Here is a 13917-nt window from a genome sequence, read left to right as displayed (position 1 = left end):
CGAAAGCGACCGCTGCGTTCCCGGCTCCGCCTTATCGCTGCCTGGCTTTCAATTTATTACCACTTGGCGAATAATTACCGACAAGAGGCGAGCCAAGGGCTCCTCTCCCCTTCGAATAACGGCAAGCGTGCGCCTTATTGAGTACAGGGCACAGGCATTCAGGAACGACGACCAAATCGTCGCGCAGCGACGCAGGAGAAAGCGAAGAGAGAGAGAAGATTGAAGAGAAAGAGAAAGAGAGAGAGAGAAAAAAAAGTAATTCAGGTGCGCGCTAATAAAAAAGCGACAAGAACGTACCGAGTGGTATAGAGACCGTTATCTCGTTCCTGCGGCCTTTTTCCAAGAAGGCATTGCGACTGCATCGAGAACAAAAGGTACGATGAAAGCCCACCGTTGTGATTAGAAGTCCCAGATCGACTATAAAGCAAAGGGCTCATATCGATGAGATCCATGATTTTCCTTTTCCATAAAAGTTATCCGTGTCAGGCTTAATTTATAATTATTTTGTTTACGCTAAATGGAGCGATCCGACGACTAGATCCAAACAGCCGATAAAATATAGATAAATACAAAAGTCAATAATGGAAATATCATTTCTTTCTTTTTTTTTTAATGGAAATAATATTTTACTCCCCCTGCGATTTAACAGAGCACTAAAGCGTTTCGCGATCGGATTTCTCTCTTTCAGAAAGATGAACGCTTTAGTCATGACCACAAAAGTCACGACATTTAGCGTCACGTAAAAGTGGGACTTTAAGCAGTGAGAAATTAATTCTTCTTTCTTGGTCGGTGCGCGCGGCGGGCGGGCGCTCGCTTTTTCAAAGGAGGTCTTTCGCCGACTCGGGAATCTGTGAATTTTCTTTAAAGCACGCGAAAAGTCGAGCAACCTTCGTTCGACGTGGGGAAAAAGCCAGGGAAAGAAAAGGAATGGGGAAAGGAGGGGAGGGGGAAGGAAAGAGGGAATTGCGCGAGTTGAGGAAAACGGAGAGAAGGAATTCTCGGCGTCCCGGAAAAATGCGCATTGTGTGCACGCACGAGGGCAACTACCCTCCCTCTCTTCCCCTCGCCACCCCTTGTCCTATCCCTATTTTTTCCGTTTCGAGAGGAAGAGGAGAAGAAGGAGCAGGTAGAGAGAGAGAGAGAGCGCGCGCGAGAGAGAGAGAGAGAGAGAGAGAGAGAGAGAGAGAGAGAGAGAGAGAGAGAGAGAGAGAGAGAAAGAGAGAGAGAGAAGGGGGACAAAATTCCGAATTTTCGCGGACGTTTCGCCGTGAAAGGATCGCGGAGTCGGTTGCTCGCTCACGTTTTCTGATGAAAGGATTTTTCAGCGGAATCCTACATAATAGATCGAGATTCTCGTATTCGTAAATAACGCGTCGACGTTAAATAAATCGCCAACGAATTTAGGTCTCGGTGGTACGAGCAAAATTCTCTCCCAGTTCTCATGTCCCAGATTTTGCTCGTTTCTTTTTCTCCTTGTATATTTCTTTTGTTCAATTCGGAACGGATTATAATGATCCTTACAAAATAAGCTCCCGAAAAAGGGTACTGAAGCACATTAATAAATTACGAGCTCGTTGTAAAATATGTTTCACGAAGTTGTTATCAAGCATTTCGTATGAGCGAATGCCTGTTCTATTTCTAACGCGATAAATTATCTTCAGAGAAATTATACCCCAGAGAAAGAGAGAGAGAGAGAGAGGGGGGGGAGGGGGAGGGAGGGAGGAAGGGAAGGAGGGTATGGAGGTAGTTATATGCCGGTATTAATAAGCGACAATGCGGACAACAGAGGCACATCGCGATAGATAAATTCTCGGTGAATGCAACATGCGTTCCGAATGCAACGCGCGCGAGAGCTTAACCCGATCATCACCCCCCTCCCCCCGTGGAAACGCAGTGACGCAGCCCGCGCTCGCGGGTGCATTACGCGGTTTACAATGGGGATGCATGTGTAAACGCGACAAATAAATTTCCGACGAGCGCAGACGAGCGAAATCCGCGTGAATTTACCGCGACGCGTCACTGTCGCATAATGTTGCAACACGGAGCGCGATACGGTTGCGTCTCGTCACGTGTATATCAGCACGTTGACCGCATATGTGTGTGTGCGCGCGCGAATTTACGCCGTGTCGCACCCACGCGTGCACGCAGCCACGTATATACGCGGCACAATTCCGACAATCGCACATGCGCGCCGACAATTTACAAGCTATACGCACGCTGTAATCGCTCGTATAAACAATTTAATTACGTATATGCGTCCGAGATAACACGCCTCTCAATAAACGGCATTACAACATGGCGACGCGGGACGCTGACCGGTCGTCCGCGACGTGTAATCGCGCGTGCGAACAATAAAATTGGATATCTCCCGCGTATGACTCGTTGTGTGGGAGCTTTAAACAGGTGTATCTTTAAATGCACGCGCGATGTAAATTGGCATAAGCGTGCCGCGCGCGCGCGTATTTCTCGCCGCGACGAATTGTGACCATTTTAGAGGAGGGTATAACGCGATTCTAAATTCGTCAACGCATCCTGAAAGATATATTTTTATCGTTGCTTAGAGATCGAGAAAGTAAATCGGCTCAATTAGCTTGATAAAAATCGTGTCTTCTCCCGATTAGGAAAAGAAGACAAGGCTCGAGAATGACGAGGAAAGACACGGGGGGGGGGGGGCGGAGCCGTCTGGGTATCCTTCGAATATCCTAATCCGCGTTTTTATCGGATGATTCGCTCGCCACCGTGCACAATGTGTTCTTTAATTCTCCACTTTCGTGGCCGCGCAGGCTGCCGCGCCGGAATCCCATAAATCGCCCAAAAATTCCCACCGGAGCACCCGCCCCGTCCGTGCATGGACGTAAATTACCGGCTTATTTCCGCGGCCCCGGCGTCATTCGGATAAATAAAAATATTTATACCGAGGCCGCGTGCACTCGGACACTAAATTAAACTCCAGTGTCCAGTCTCCCTCGATCCTGTTTCCCCCCCTTTTTTTCTCTCTCTTTCTTTCTCTCTTGAGACGACGAGCGGAGCAAGAGGCGATTATGCACGCCCTCGAGTTCGAGCTCGAATTAACCCTTTATTCGCTGGTGTGTCTAAAAGTCAGAAGATATTTGCGTGTTGTATGAATTAATTAATTCAGTTTTGATGGGGTACGCAAGTCTCGCATCGGCGACCGTTAGTCCATGTTTCTTTCTATAGAAACATGGTATATAAATTTGAGAATAAAAAATGTGTGACACGCGTGATACCATTAATTATCTTATTAAATTTATTACTGTCGTTTGTTGGATTTAGCAGTTATTCACGGTTGATTTAAATAATACAGTTCTGAATTCAAGAGATTGAACAAATCTCAATTTTAAGAATTTAGAGATTGTTAGAATTAAATATAATCAAAAGAGACTTTAACGTTCATAAATTTTAAAGTAAAGGAAAATTATTTTACAGCCATGAATGTGAAAGATTTCAAAGGTTTTATAAACCAAACTTACTAAGAATTTCATTATCAAATTTCACGGCCAGTGAGGTATGCATTCTTTTTTTCCAAAAGTTTTCTATCTCATTCGACGCGCGATGTAACGTCGAATTAATGTCGTATTAATGACGCCGAATGGTAGTTAGATGACGTACCGTGGACTTTCAGCTTGCCCCGTGAATACCTGAATAAATTCTCCACGCCAGGTAGTATAGGGGAGAAGAGCGGGGAGTAATTCGTTTTCTCTCTTTTCGAGGACAACAATTACCAGCTAATTCGCCCGTGCGATTCCGAACGAAAGGATCGCGCGGCGACGCCGAACGAAGGACGATGACGATTTCCAGGTAGGATTTAATTCGACGCTGACGTAGGGTGCGAGCGGGAGAGAAGCAGAGAAGAAGCGGGGACACATGCACACACATTCTATTCTCGAATTCGACTGCGACAGCCGTAAAATGGAGAAAAGGACGCATTGTGCGCGGTATTATGGATTAGCGCCGACGATGGACAAAGAGAGTGTGCTGGTGCACGTGGGATAATATCCTTTCGATTATACAACATCGCGCGCGATATCGACGTTTCTAGTTCCAAACGCACTGTATTCGTTAATTCTACGTTTATTGCTAATGTCAGTTATTATCTGAAATATCTTTCAGAGTAATTTATAGCTCGCTGAATCTCAAAATTATCATATTTTTAAATGTTTCCTCCTCAGAAAGAAAAATACCTTTTCCATAAAATTTCCGAAGATAAATACGAACTGAATAATATTGCTCTTGTTTTTTGTTTAGGATTCCAAGTGCCAGCCGCGCGATAAAATTCATAATTCATAAAACTTTACTTTAAATATGAAATAGTATCTGAAGCGAAGAAGCTTTTTTTATAAATTGTGATCCTAATATACCCTGTTGTTCCGATAAATTTATTTGTTAATAATGTAGTTATTTATTACTAGTAATATCTTGCGATTGTTATCGCCTATTATGTATTGACAAGATTCATAGCACGTTCCGGAAAAATTTAGTGCTAAACAAACGTGGTAAGCTTTAACCGACATTGGCCCCAAGTGTTCGTCAATCACTTCCGATGACGGAAACACGAAGAGGAAACAACGACGGGCGTTACCTGCGCTTTCTGACCCTTTCTGAACGATCGACATTCGCATTGTTGTCGTCGAAGAAAACGCACGTCGATGATTCCATTTCGATCAATGACACATCGGGAGTCCCTTCGACCCACCGCGATCGATTGAGTTTCTTTTTTCTCATTCATTGCCCCGGATCTCCCCTCCCCCTGTCTCGTTGTCCCTTGCGAATCGAAAGAAGGGAGATAAAGAGAGGTGCACGACCCGGAAGGGGCGCTAGGCGAAATATTATTTCTTTTTCTTTCTGGGGCAACCCTTTTGCCGAAAGGAGCACCGACAAATCCCGCGATAAACAATCGAGTGATCGATAAATCGAAACTTTTTTTTGGAGGAAAGGATACGGTGGGAATCATTATTATTATTACAATAATCATTTCATGCATATTTTATAGAACACGAATTTTGAGAGACATAAGTTTAGAAATAAAGTTGATAAGTTTTATAAATGTAGAAAGTAATAATATATAACTTTGATATTTAAAATTTGTAAAATTTAATTTCAATGTGTTCTCACTAAGAAACTCGTTGCTCATTGAATATATCATACATATATCGCGAAAACGGCTCGAATAAAAATCGAGAAAATCTCGTTAGTCAAAACTCGTTGAAAAAATTAATGTTCATTTTCTGTAGAAATTAATTATAGCGATCTCTCAAATTGACAAGATATGCTTCACTCCGTATCATCGTTCCGACGGGGAATTATTAAAAATTGTCTGACTGACATCCCATTCATCCAGCAACCAATTAATCCTACCGATCACACCGTCGCAAAAAAATACGCGAAATACACCGTTGCGTTTTGCATTCTCGCTTCTTGCAAGTCTCTTTGGTGGCTCCGCGAAGCAAGATAGGGGAGTGGCCTCGTTCTATTATCGATACGGCGTTTTACGGTTCGATTACGTTGCGCTAAGGCCGAGTCACTGTTTGATTGTTTAAAAAACAGAGTCGAGAAAGAAACCGCGGAGGATGCGGGTGGATTGCCCGCTGTGTTCATTAATCAGGAAAGCTCCCTTTGCATCCGCCAGCTCCATAGAGATATCGATTGCCTCCATCTACAGAATATAGCCGTTTACTTCGCCTAGATACACGTCGCTGACTACGCGGATTTCCATTGAACATCATCAGACCTCTCTCTATTTCTTTACACGTTGAAATTTCACGAAACAAGATTTCTCGCAATCATAGACATCGCGGGTATTCGAATCCAAATTGAATTGATCATTATAGTAAGAACTTGAGTCAACTACCGTATATAAATGTATCGAAGAATTCAATTATTAAAAAAAAGAAGCCAGAAAGAAAATATATTTTGTGTATTGCGTACAGTGATTTTTAACTACCGAGAAACTTTTTCGTCATGAAGACTATCTCAAAAATGACAGTTGCCATTGTAATTTTTTGTAATTACATGTAATTGAATAGAAGTAATTTTTGCGTAAGATTTTCAAGATAATAATAATACATGCCTACAATATTATTATTGAGTTTTCTCTTTGCAACAATTTATCAAATATACGATATAAGAAAATCATATATATTTACGTAAAATTATTCGACGAAGAAAACTAAATCTTACGCAAAAACTTTCTACTAATTCTAATAATATTAATATCTTTAATATTAATATTAATATTAATAACTAAAAAAGTTCACGACGTTTGACTCTAAAAATAATAAAATATCAAAGAGAATGAATAATAAAGATAATAAAATACTCTCTCACACTAATATAGATGTGTTAGCTGTATACTAAAGTTGATCAATGCAAAATCGATCAATGAACGCAACCGCGGGAAAGGTTTCGGCAGACGTCTACCCGGTGGCGCGATTCGTTCCGCGATCGTTACAGGTGGTCCCGAAGCCGCCAATTTCGGCGGGGCCGACGGGCCCGTAATCGAGTATCGTTAAACAACAGTCGATCAATCCGCCGACGGAGTTCCGCGCGAATGGAAGCGGCCCCGTTTTGTGGGCCTTACCCGCGATAATAATAACGACAACGCCGTCTCCTCCCGTCCTCCTCTCGCGCGCGTTCAATTTTCTCATTTTCTCCGTTCCCCGCTGCTCTTTCGAGGCAATCGTGACTGTGCGTTACGATTGTTCGATCTCTCGATCGGCCGATCGCTCGCTCCCAGGTGGCCGACAGGCTACAAACGATACGCGCATATACACCCGGTATACCCGGGTATCGAGACAGAAGGAAGCGAAGGCGCACAAGGCATCTCGTCTTCTTTCTGGTCCTCCTTTATTCCCGCCTTTCTTCTCGATAATGAACACCCGGGCTACTGAAAAGAGCGCGCGGCATATGGCTGCCAAAAGCTGCTACCGGTGCGCCTAACATAGCAACATCTCTCGCGATTTCGCTGCGACTATCACCACCGAAGCTACCGACAACCGGCGATTTTTATCTGTCAAACCGATTTCGATAGATTTGACTTTGTCCGACGATGGAAAAATTAACACCTCTAATTGACCCGCTAATTCATTAAGATTACGTAAATTTTGTTATAAATTACGTGAAGTAGTAAATCATATTAACAACTGCGACTATCACCACTGAAGCTACTGACAACCGGCGATTTTAGTCTGTCAAACCGATTTCGATAGTTACATTGGACTTTGTCCGACGATGGAAAAATTAACACTTCTAATCGACCCGCTGATTCATTAAAATTACGTAAATTTTGTTATTATAAATTGCGTGAAGTAGTAAATCATATTAACAACTGCAAATAGCTAACAAATTTTCTCATATACCTAGAGCGACATGAATTTCTATAGTTGCGCACTGCGTCAAACGGTAATCTTTCGCGGAATGGCAAGCAGAAAAAAGGAAGGGAGAGAAAGAGAGAGAGAGAGAGAGAGAGAGAGAGAGAGAGAGAGAGAGAGAGAGAGAAAGAAACTCGTCAATTGCTTTGTTGATTGGTCCATACCGCGCACATGATCGGCAGGTCTTATGGACGACGTAGGGGACGTACGGCCGCGCGAGGTACGGCCTGTTCGACGGAACAAAGTGCAGAGTCGGCATTCAGCGGGAGAAAGGCGGCGAGATCTCGCGGCTCTATCATTGCAGCATCCTCTCTCGAGTCGAATTATCGCCCCACGAATTTGATTACGGCTTCTGAAGGTGCCGGGGTGCGCACGGATGCCGGTAGAGATGGGTGACGCGGCAACAAGCATTGTAGGCCGTTTAATAACTCTCAGTGGGTGTCTACCGCAGGCCACTGGTGTTATTCGGCCACCTTTTATTCCCGTCGGGGGACTCCCCTCGGCCTACCCACCCTTCCCCGGGCCCCCTCGTCCCGCTGCGGAATCCGAAAACGGACGGGCCGACTTCAAAGAGGCCACAATGCGACCGGATCACCAGGTACTTTCACGTAAGGTGGCTTAATTGGAACGCGACTGGAGACCTGCGACGAGGTGGCTCGTACACTCTCGTAGGAAGCGAACTACTTTCGGGCTCTTCGCAAGCAGCTCGGCGCGAGCCCGATTAATTTGATTTGTCCGTTCGATAAATGCGCGCCGGAGGCGTAAGTTGCGACAGCGTTACGTTCGGAAGATGTTAACCGACGATAAATAAATGAAGCACTCGATAAAAATTGAATGGATACTGCGCTTTCGTTCCTTGACGATGCTCTGGCGTTTAAATCGATACAACAGTTTGCATTCAACGTGATAACTACGTTGGAGGATCCTATTGGAAATCGTATTATTAAAGTCCTAAACAAAATTGAACAACGTGATATATCGAAGGGAAGATTATAATGGGCACACACTGGAAGAAATCTAGTAGACTTTGCGCGGATACACAATTCTATTACAAATTGTCGACTTGTATGAACATTGTGCGTGAATAAGTCCGCTGCTATTATAGCCTTTATTCGGTGCACCCTAATGCTACCGTATAAGGCATCTTGCTTGACCATCGGGACACTTAGCGCAGGGGCAGGGCAGGAGAAAGAAAGAAAACGGATCGACTAGGACGAGGTCAAAGCGATATCCTCGACCAAGTTCGACTGGTGCATATTATATCGAGCCGATGGGGTATGCCGTCGTTTGTCATCCGCCTGGCTCTTACCGGGGCCGTTCGTATTTTCGTGACGCAAAAAAAAGGACGAAGGCAAGAAGAAGCGGCTAGGCGGAGGAAGAGCTCCGTCGCGCATTGTCGCGGTTCACAAAGGCCACAAAGGAGGACGTGTGAATCAGCAGTAATGGGGATAATGCAAAACTACGGGCGAGCTGCGAGGGAGACACGCGGGGATACCTGAGGGCTATCGAATCGTAGGGTCCGAAGGGAGGGAGGAAAAGAGGGGGAATGTCGTCGAACAGAACTCCGAGGTGGACCTTCGGTTAGGATCAAGGACTTCGCGTTCCGTACCGTCTCGCAAGACATCGAGTGTTTTTCCTGGATCGCCCGTGAAAACTGCACGAGCGGGAGACTATAAATCGGAGATAAACATCACGCGCGTAACCGTGGGTATGTTTTTATAAAACAGAATGTGACGAATGCACCTCCGCATTCTTTGTATTTTCTATACCCGTATGAGAAAAAGGATAAAAACGTGTTGAGGAATTTCCTCGAACAATGTGAATTACCTATATTGTGAGTCCTATTTTTCGTATTATACTACCGCCATTCTGATTCCTCGATTATACATTCTTTCCTAGCGGTAGAACTTTTATCATCGTTACAATCTTTGTTAGCGAATATTAAATTATTACTTCGTAATTGCATCGTTGAGATTGCCTGCCTGATGCACAAACGCAGCAAACGCTCGGAGATCTCGATTCGCCCGAGTGCGGAGTAAATCGAGCGGCCGTCAATTAATTTAGATCGTGCTCGCAAAAGAATGGCGCGTCTTTAAAGAAGAAACTCGACAGGAACTCTGTCATTATCCTGGATATACCGAGATATGGTGTCTATGGGTGCAGGGGTTGTGGCCAATCAAAAAGAAGGGCGTCATTGTTGCGCGTCGCGCGCGCGAGCGAACAGCTTTTAAATCGCGCGGTCCGAGCGTGAAAAGGGGGCGGAAGAGGGAACCAGGGGAAAAGGGACGCGCGAAATGAATAAAGTAATGATCGGCAACGGACGACCGCGGATCCGCGTTATCTGGATGCCACAGATTGGGGCTGCCACTACCCGGGCTGATCTATCAGATAAGTAACAGTAAATATAGCACAATAACGAGTCCCGTAGCAATTAGAGTAATCTGGGATTTATGTCTATCTCGAGGGAGAAAACTGTCTCACTTTGTGCGGGAAAAAAATATAAAAATTGCCTCCAATACAGTGAAATAATACATATATATTATACGATAATATATATTATATGATATAATATGATATTATGAACATTATTATTGTCCATTATTAATTATTATTTTTAATTGCTTAACAATTGTAATTAACTGCTTAAGATTCATATAGCAATTTAAAAAAATGTATAATAGATATATCTAAACATAACACACCGTACCTACACATAATACACCGTAAAATATATGATAATTCATTCTATAAAAATGAAGAGGCTCCATACTTTCAAGACAATGTAAAAATTTGTTAAATTCACGTTCGTTTCTTCATGAATTATTAAATAACGGCAAATGGATTCTCTTGAGACTTGTTCTGTATAACTCCGTTTCATTATAATCGTGCTGCTCCTCGCAACTATACTGTTTACCCTACAAGAGTCGTCTCGCTGCGAGATAAAACCGCCACGTCCTTTTTCGACGCGACAAAACGCGAGGGTTGCCCTTCGCCATGGGGCGCGACGTTATTAAGGGCGTTCTTGGGGGGCGAAATACGATCGTCGTCGCGACGTGATTCCTCCTCCGAGGATTTTAAACGTACAGTACAATTGTGCGAATCGGACTCACAAGAAAGCTCGAAAAATACGCGGTACTAAAAGATTAGCAGCTTTGAGGATTCTTTTTAAAGCAAAAGTATTTTTGCAATGTGTCAAATTAATCGAGAAAATTGGGTATCCGATTTATAAAATTTTTTTATTCAACAATAGCATACAAAAATTAGAACAACTCGAAAACCGTTACTATGTCTTCTTTCTCAAAAATGTCTACTTATTAATAAATAAATAAATAGACAAATATTAGCGAATAAAATTTAATCGATTCAATAATTTCATGAATAATCGAACAAATAAATCAAAGAATTTTAGATTATTTGGATACGATGACTGCATAGAAAAAAAAGACATTATGCATCAATGTAGAGTACCTATCCGAGAACGTCGTAACGGATACAAGTTCGGAGTCGATTTCAAAGCGACGCGACCGAAGTTCTGAATTAGCTAAGCCATCTCATCGTAGGGTCGTGTGCTTTTCATCGACCCTTCCTCTTCAGCTCCTCTACCTTCAGTCTACTTTTTCAGAGATGTCATTCTATCACGATTACAAATTTCCTCCTTCTCTAGAGCGGCTCTTAATAATTGAAAATGTAATAAAACAAGAGACGAACTCTATAATATTTATTGAAATTCTTTATGATCATTTTTTCGAAGTGTCAATAAAGAGATTTTCATACAAATAGTATTAATGGTGATTGGCGAAGAATTGATCAATATACATGTGCAGAGAGAAATTTCACGCATGAGAAAGAGATCTATGAGCTTATTAGCCAATCGTATTTAGTCAATTTGTAGGAGCGTGTGGATTCACATCGTGTATTAACATTTAATACTTCATTCCCACCAAACACGTCAGAAGAGGCTCGACGGGGTCTGAGACAAATATTGGTCCGACGTCACTAAGTCAACATTCACAGATGACTTCTCGTTACAATAGCCGTGAAACCTCACCTTAGGTCGAATGCTGCTGCGGAGAATTAAGATATGGGGAACACGATCGGAGAAAGCAAAAGGAGAGGGGAAGGGGGCGGGACTGAGGGGGCAGAGAAGGCAGGAGGATAGAGTCGAAGAAACGTGGCATCGTGGAATGCAGCTGCACAATGCGGCAGGTCCTCCACTAACACCGACCTCGTATTATTATAGCGCACGTATGCGGGCCCGACCGGGCTAGACACGGTGACGCGCGTATGGTGGACCCCGGCCATTCGGCCCCGGCCGGGTCGACTTTTCTAGCACGATCACCCTCGAGCATTACACTTGGCGCGAACTTGATTTAACGCCGGATTAAATGGATGTTTTATGGGCGGCTTAATAAATACGCGGATCGTGCGGATTTATGAATCACGGATGATCATGATGCCATTACCGTCCCGTTTCTAATTCAATGAACGCCATTGTGCTACCGTTCAGTGAAGTCAGGGCGCCGTGAGAAACTCCGTGCACGATTTAACATCTGATTTATAAAAATTTACGACGCTACCTGTCCCGCCGATTAAATAAACTTGAGAAAGGATGTTATATTCATTTTTGTATAGTTAAATACATTTAAAAAGTACAATGCTTCCATTTGATTCTAATATATGTTCCAGCATACTTAAAAATTGACATCTTTCTCGTTTTGCGAATGCATGAGTCAAAGTTATTCGAGCATATCATGTACATGTACGAAATAGAAATTGTTGCATTGCTTTGTAGTAAAATTCACTCAATAACACGCTTTAATGCCTCACGTTAAAAAAAATATCGACATTTAAAAAAAAATGTGATTGCATCTTTTTTTTTTTTCAAAACCTTTTATTAATATTTAGTTTTAAACACCGTTTTTGTAATTAAATTTAAAGCTATATTTGAGCACGGAAAAATAGCAATATGAACGTTATATTTATATTTTTCGGCCACTACATTAAAATAATTTTTCAAAATTACCGAAACACAAACATGAAATAAAAGTACATTGCGTTTTTATACGTTTTTAATAAATTGTATTGTATAAATTATTAATTCCAATCCAATTAAAACGAGATTTAAATATATTAATAAAGTTGATCGCACTAATACAATAAAACAAATCCAAATTAATATTAATACATCAAAAGTAATCTATGCATATGTTGGAATAATAATGTTGCACTGAATTGTAATCAGTTTAAAATTATACATGTTATTATTGCAATACTTTCGATACTATAGTTTAATATCTCCATTTCATATATACGACATTTTTAGCTGAAGAATTAATTTAATCATTTTAGAATATAAATGCATGTATAAAATAAAACTCACCATTATTGTAGACTGCAGCTGTAGTGCCCGATTGAATGTGCAATGGTCCTATCAAAAATATACAAAATTATTTAAAATATTATATTAACATCACACACATAAATACAGACAAAAATTTAATCTTTTTTCAGCAAATTGTAAATAATTTGTATAGTAAATTTGTCGCTTTAATATGCGCATAAAATAAAAAAAAATAAAAACAAAAATTTTGCAAAGTATGAATAAAAGATGACTGAAAGTATAAAATTTGTTCGTACAACATTCTTTTTGTCTTTAATTATAATCGAATGTCTCTATAATACATATAAAATTAATGATGATAAACGAATATTCTGCTTACCGATGCCGAGGCTTCTCCATCACCCGATAGCTGCTCCTCTATTGTCCTTGGTGTTTGCTCACACGGACGCGACGCGAGTTGTTAGGAAACTAATTACATCTTTAATTATAATCGAATGTCTCTTAAATACATATATAAAATTAATAACGACAAACGAATAATCTGCTTACCGATATTGGAGGCTCCTTTATTGTCCCTGGTGCGTTTGCTCACACGGACGCGACGCGAGTCGTTAGGAAACTAATTACATCCGCGCGTACTAAACAACGCGATATACGACGATCACACGTCGCTTTGTCCGGCACTTTCCCGACGCGGCGGTACCTTCGGTACCGGTGCAGAACGCGAAACGCGACGCGATACGCGATGGACGCAGTGGACGCACGTCCGTCACTCCACCTCCAGCCTCGCGACGCTCATGTTTGGCGTTACACGACGAACGCGACGCGACGGTACGAAAATCTCGGATCGTGTACGTCACTGTACGTAATTAACGTGACACGGCGAACGCGCGCCACTTTGTACTGCGTTCCCGTAACCGTCTCGGACGTCCGAACGATATTTCGCACTCGCTCGCTTCGCTGCGTTTCAATATGCGTAACGGACGAAAAATTTCGAGCGATGAAGCGCGGCAACTTCGCGCCGTTGAACGTCGGGCAGTGAGAGCGTGAGAGGTTACTTCGCGCGGCGTCGCGTCGCCTGTCGATCGCGCGATCGAACACACCGAGCGATGGGACAGGTCCGACCGCTAATTACACTACGAGTATACGTTTTTGTTGGCTTGTAACCGTAATTGATCCGAGAATCGC

The sequence above is a fragment of the Temnothorax longispinosus genome, chromosome 11, assembly GCF_030848805.1.
Source record: "Temnothorax longispinosus isolate EJ_2023e chromosome 11, Tlon_JGU_v1, whole genome shotgun sequence".
In the NCBI taxonomy this organism is placed as follows: Eukaryota; Metazoa; Arthropoda; class Insecta; order Hymenoptera; family Formicidae; genus Temnothorax; species Temnothorax longispinosus.
The sequence above is the reverse complement of the archived record's forward strand: the minus strand, read 5'-3'. Positions refer to the sequence as shown.